Source organism: Agelaius tricolor, unplaced genomic scaffold, assembly GCF_023055355.1.
Source record: "Agelaius tricolor isolate 1412-34295 unplaced genomic scaffold, bAgeTri1.0.p SCAF_31, whole genome shotgun sequence".
Taxonomy (NCBI): domain Eukaryota; kingdom Metazoa; phylum Chordata; class Aves; order Passeriformes; family Icteridae; genus Agelaius; species Agelaius tricolor.
The window spans coordinates 3,703,839-3,710,195 of NW_027269291.1; positions in this window are offsets into that span (position 1 = coordinate 3,703,839).

Here is a 6,357-nt window from a genome sequence, read left to right on the forward strand (position 1 = left end):
TGAAATTCGCCCAGGCTCTCCTTATATGTCAGCTGTTCCCTTCCTTGTGTTCATGGCCCTCCATTGCATTTGTTCCCCTCTGTCCATGTCCGTCCCAGGCCTGGGAGTCCAGCAGGGGACACATTGGTCCCCAGTCCCAGCAGTGCTGAGCTGAAGAGGATTCCTCCCCAGAGAGCAAGGAGTCAGGACAACATGCCAGCAGGCTGCACGGACAAACGAGGCTGGGAAAACGTGGGCCCAGTGCTGAACGGGATGGGGACCAAGTGACACAGGATATGGGACAGGGCTGAGGTCCTGAATGCTTTCTTCACCTCAGGCTTCAGCAGCCAGATCAGCCTTCAGGAATTTCATTTCCCAGAACCCAGGAGGAGAGGCTGGGAGAAGGAATATGTACCCTTGCACAATCCATGTCACTGAACCATGGCCATAATGAAAGGATTTGTCCAGAAGGTTTGCAGGGAAGTCAGTGCTGGGAGCTCAACTGAATGAAGAATGCACAACATCCACTCTCTCCTCACCCAGCAAGACCCTTTGTCTCCCTGTCGAAGGCTGTCAATGTGGCTAAGCCAAATTCCCACTTCCCAAAGCCATGCAGACTGTCCCTAAAGAAAAAGGGCTGGGAGCCAAGGCAAGGCACAGAGGAGAAATGAGGCTGTGCTGGACAGGAGCCCAGGCAATGTGCACTAAACCTGCATTTCCCCAAACTGCAGCCTCTGCAGTTGCCAGGACAGATCCTCCTGCACCATCAATGGTACCAGCCCTTCTGGCAGCCTCCCTCCAGTGCCTTCTAGTGCCCCCAGGCCAGAGGGACGTTTCCTGCACCTGCCATTGCCTGACAAGAGTCCTGGGAAGCAGCTGCTAGAAAGAAATGCTGAGAGATCTGTCATCCCCATCTGCTGGTTTTTGGTTCACTCTGCTGCAGAGCTGCTCCAGGGTGGTTCTTGCTCCACAGTAATACGTTGCTGCATCGCCTGGGGTTGCTGCCAGGAGCTGCAGTGTGATACTGAAGCTCTCCACTGATCCCACAAAGTGTTCTTGGAAGGCTTCTCCATAGATATCACCCTCCCTGTAGATAAATTTGAGAGAGCCCCCTGGGCCCTGACGGTACCAGTACATGAGGTAGCCGCTCATAGACCCTCTCTTCAAGCTGCAGTGGAAGGTGACTTCATCTCCCTCTCCCACAGTCGCTTCCCTGGGGTTCTGCTCCAAGGTCACCTGGCCAGTGACTGCTGCAGAGAGCAGGAACGAGCCACAGTCACTCCAAGATGCAGCAAAGATCACGGCAATGCTGGTGGTACAGGACAAGTGCTAGGACAAAATCCTCCCCTTGGAAGCCAGGTGACACAGATGGGCAGAGCTGGTGGCAGCTAGCAAGGCTCACAAGGAAGGAGACACCACATTTCCCTCCATTCTTGCCCCAGTAAGACAGGAAGCTTTTCCTGATTTTCCCCAAAGAAGCAGGAGGGATTTGCACCATGGGGGGACAAAAAATTCCTTTGTCCTTGCCAAGACAGGATGGTGAGGAGCCCACTGTCCTGTCCCTGAAGCTGCTGTGGGTGAGCAGAGCAAAGACCAAGGGCTGTCCCAGGCAGTGGGGCCTGTGCCCTGTGCTGCCATGGCCCAGCTGGTCTGTGCCAGAGGGGCGGCAGTGGCCCAGGAGCAGTGTCCAGTGCCAGGGCAAAGCGCTGGGCCCCGAGATGTGAGTGCAGCAGGGAGGTGGCCTGCGTGTGCCCAGGCTGCAGAGGAGGCAGCTGGCATGGAGGTGCCGAGCTCAGAGGCACAAGAGGAGCAGGGCTGCTCTCGCCGTGCTCCACAGGCAGGGCTGGGCAGCTGGAGCCGGGGCACAGCTGCGGCTGCAAGCGCTCAGCACAGCTGCCCAGAGCCCTGCAGAGCCCAGGGCCACGCTCAGCTCCTGGGGCCAGCAGCCCTTGCCTTCACTTACCTACAATGGGCAAGAAGCCCAGGCACAGGGCACTCCACATGGCCAGGCCCGCTCTCAGTGGCCTCTCTGCAGCTTCTCTGGGCCTGCAAACAGCTCTGCCCACACCTGCCCTGCCTGGGCCTCTGTCACTGCTCTCAGGCCCAGGCCCTGCTGGTCCCTCCCTCTGCCTATGACAACACTGAGGGGGAGAGGTGGAGCACCAGGAGCACAACTTGAAGCTCTTGCTGCCCTCCTGCCTGTCTCTCACTCTTTGTGGTGCAGTAACAGCCCATTTGTTAGGCAGGAAATGCTGTGTTGGGCTAAAGGTGACGTGGTTCTGAGGGGCCAGCCCTGGCCTTTCTCTCAGGGAGTCTCCCAGGCTGGGACTTTGGAGGTGACCAGGGAGGCTGTCAGCTTGTCCTTCCCCTGGCTCTGCTGGCCCTGGCTCTGCTGGGTGTTTCCTCCCATATGGGACACCCTAGGATCTCAGCTCAGCTTGGCCAGGCCACCCCTAAGCCAAAGTGCTCCTCACCCTGCTCCCAGCACTCTGTACCTGCACCCTCTGGCTCGCCAGTGGTGACACTTCTCCAGCTGCCTCTTCCTCTCAAAGCCCTCACGGAGCCCTGCCCAGCAGCAAAGGCAGCCCAGGACTCTGCAGGTGCTTTGCATGTTCCACTTAAGAAGGGGACCAAGGAAGGCTGAGTGAGACTGGAGCCAGGCAGTCACCGGGCTGACTGCATGACAGAAAAACCTTGAAGCTCCTCTACAGAGTAGGACATTGCAATTGGGACTCAGGGGAAGGAAAGCCTCAGTGCTGGGAAAGGAGCTCTTGATGAAAGGCCAGGATCACTGGTGCTGCTTGGGGATGGCACCTGATTTCTCAGGAACAGCCCTGAAGCACTTTGGAATTCACCATCTCCAAATTTCGTGGGTGCGGATCCAGCCCCGAGCTGGTTTGTGTTAAAGCCAGGCTGGGTCTCCTGTGCCCGTGTGAACAGCGCAGAAGTACCGGGCAGAGTCGGGGGGCTGCAGGGTCAGCAGGGAGAGATAAACCTCGGCCCGGGAATTGTCCCGGGACATCTTGGCCCTCCCCTGCACTGACTGGTCAAAATAAACAGCTGTCGCATCAAAACTAATAACGGACACCCACTCTGGGCTTCCTCCGGGTGCCTGACGGTGCCACCAAATATGATAATCCTCGAAGGTGAATCCGGATCCACGGCAGGAGAGGGTGACGGAGTCGCCGGGCGCTCGCTGCCCTCCGCCGGCCTCCTGCAGCCTCGGCTGTGCGCAGAGCCCTGCGGAGGGAGAGCGCAGGGATCGGGCGGGGCGCGGCCGCGGACCGAGGGCGCTGTCCCGGTGTCCCGGTGCCCCCGGCCCGGCACAACCACAGCCGCCAGCCCCGGCCCACAGCCCCTGTCCCTGGGTCTGCCCCGGCCTTTGCCCGTGTTCCCTGCCCTGCCTCTGCTCCTGTCCTTTCCCCAGCCTCTGCCCTTGTGCCCGTCCCTGTTCGTGCTCCTGCTCCTGTCGCTGCCTGTCGCTGTGGCTGTGCCTGGTTGGCCCGGCCGGGCTCGCTGCCCTCCCTGGCCGGCTCTCACCTGCCGGCGCCAAGGCCAAGGCCAAGGCCAGCAGCCCCGGCCCCGGCCCGGCCAACATCGCTGCCGGCGCCGCGGCAGCCGCACAGGAGGCGAGCGGAGCCGCGCTCGGGCCGCTCCCGCCCGGCCCCGCCTCGCCGGGGCAGCGCCGGCGCCTCTGCCCGCCCCGACTCACCCGCCCCGGGCCCCGGGAGCGCGGCCCCGCCGGGCGGGACAGGCAGCGGTGCACGAAGGGACGGGGGACAGCGCCGTGCGAGGCTTTATTTTCTCTTTGTAAACAGAGAGCGGTGTAGACACGAGGCTCTGAAACCTCTTGCTCAGAAGGGGGTTTTGCTTCTCTCACTGTTTTGCCAGTGAGTGCTTGGGGTTGGGCAATAAGCTGTGATGGGACACACCCTTTAGCCAACTGAGCAAAGGAATATCCCATTCTGTAACACGTGGTTCTCAGAAATAAAGCTCACGGAAAGGAGGAAAGGGGACATTCGGAGTGATGGCCTTTGTCTTCCCAAGAAATCATTCTGTGGGAGAAAGACCGTTTGTCCTAGAAATGGTTAAATATCTACCTATTGATGGAGAAGTGGGACATAAATTCTTAATTTCCCCTATATTGTGGAATTAGCTATTTTTGGTTTTCATCTGTTGAAACGGAACATCTCTCCAAGTTACAAAGGCTGTCAGAGCTGGCCCTGTTTACCATGGAGATGCAGAAGCTGGTTGGGGTTGTCATACGTGAACAGGAACACGAGGACATGGCCAGGCTGTTTTCAGCTTATGCCCATTGGCAGGACAATGATCAATGAGCACAAACAGAAAGTGACAAGAGGTTCTCACTGAACATCAGAGAGAAATGCTTTTTCACAGTGTGAGGGTGCCCAAACACTGGCACAGGCTGCTCAGGCACCTCCTGGAGTCTCCGTGGTCGGAGATGTTCACAAACTGTGTGGTCATGACACTGGGGAGATGGAGTCTGTGGAGAACCGAGTCTGGACAGGGTTGATTCTGGAGGATGGCAGCTCTTGGGAAGGACCCATGCTGGAGCCATTGGACTGCAGCCTGAGGGAGGAAGGGAACAAGAAGCAGGAGAGATGAAGAGCCGTGATTCATTGTTAAGAAATGATCCCACACCTGATTTCTTATTGTCTCTTTTCTTTTTAGAGAGAACAGGCAGAGAATTCAGGAATTCATCCTTGAGGATGAGTTTGGCAGCAAAGTGGGATAAAGTGGGAGCAAGGCAATTTGTAATTGCTCCCAGTTCTACTCTAAATCAAATTGTCAATAAATCAGAAGCCCTGTAGTGTGCAGTAAAGGCCCGGAATACCTGAGGTACACAGCGATGGCACCTGACTTCTTGGAAACAGCCTTGAGACGCATTGGCTCCAGCCCCTGGCAACTCTCACCTTCCCGGCATCTAAGGCAGCCTCTGCTGGGCCGCGGGAGGTTTGTGTTAAAGCTCATCTGCATTTCCTGTCCCCGTGTGATGGCACAGAAATACCGGGCAGAGTCCTGAGCTTGCAAGGACCGCAAAGAGAGATAAGCCTCGGATCGGGAATTGTCCCGGGAAATCTTGGCCCGACCCTTCACTGCTGCCCCGTAGTCCTCTGCACTGACGATGGTGGAGCTGATAAAGGACACCCACTCTGGGCTGCCTCCGGGTGCCTGGCGGTACCACCAAATATAATAATCCTCGAAGGTGAATCCGGATCCATGGCAGGAGAGGGTGACGGAGTCGCCGGGCGCTCGCTGCCCTCCGCCGGCCTCCTGCAGCCTCGGCTGTGCGCAGAGCCCTGCGGAGGGAGAGCGCAGGGATCGGGCGGGGCGCGGCCGCGGACCGAGGGCGCTGTCCCGGTGTCCCGGTGCCCCCGGCCCGGCAGAGCCACAGCCGCCAGCCCCGGCCCACAGCCCCTGTCCCTGGGTCTGCCCCGGCCTTTGCCCGTGTTCCCTGCCCTGCCTCTGCCCCTGTCCTTTCCCCAGCCTCTGCTCTTGTGCCCGTCCCTGTTCGTGCTCCTGCTCCTGTCGCTGCCTGTCGCTGTGGCTGTGCCTGGTTGGCCCGGCCGGGCTCGCTGCCCTCCCCGGCCGGCTCTCACCTGCCGGCGCCAAGGCCAAGGCCAAGGCCAGCAGCCCCGGCCCCGGCCCGGCCAACATCGCTGCCGGCGCCGCGGCAGCCGCACAGGAGGCGAGCGGAGCCGCGCTCGGGCCGCTCCCGCCCGGCCCCGCCTCGCCGGGGCAGCGCCGGCGCCTCTGCCCGCCCCGACTCACCCGCCCCGGGCCCCGGGACCGCAGGGGATCGGGGGGGACTCAGGAGAAGGGGGGCTCGGCGAGGGGCGCTGGCAGCTGCGGAGGCAGAGGAGCAGAGGCGCCTCGGGAGATGAAGGCTGCTGTCCCGGGGCTATCAGCGCGCCTCCATCGCTCTCCTGGTTTCTTGCTCTTGGGAGCCCTTTCAAAGGTGTTGACCCCTCAGTACTTCTAAGAAAACCCTGCCCAAATACTGCAGCAGAATGGAACATCATCAGGGTGGGGATCTGTGCAACTTTTGTGTCCTGAGTAAAGTCCCCTCTGAGGCTGTGACATTGTGGCGTTGCCAGCATCACCCCACATGTGGTATTTCCCAACTTCTTATCACCTTTTCCGGGATGTTAATGAAACAGTTCTCTATTCTGAGAGATTAATGCAATTATAGGGAGATACGGCGCCCCCTGGGGCAAAACGTCCTGCATCAGGGAGGGTCTTCACGAATTAAAGTAAGGGGAATAGCCTGGAGAAAGGAGGCTCTCAATAACTTTGAATGATCACGGTGTTTTGGGGAGGTACCCGAGGACTGCTGGCGGAAAGCAAATGTCACTA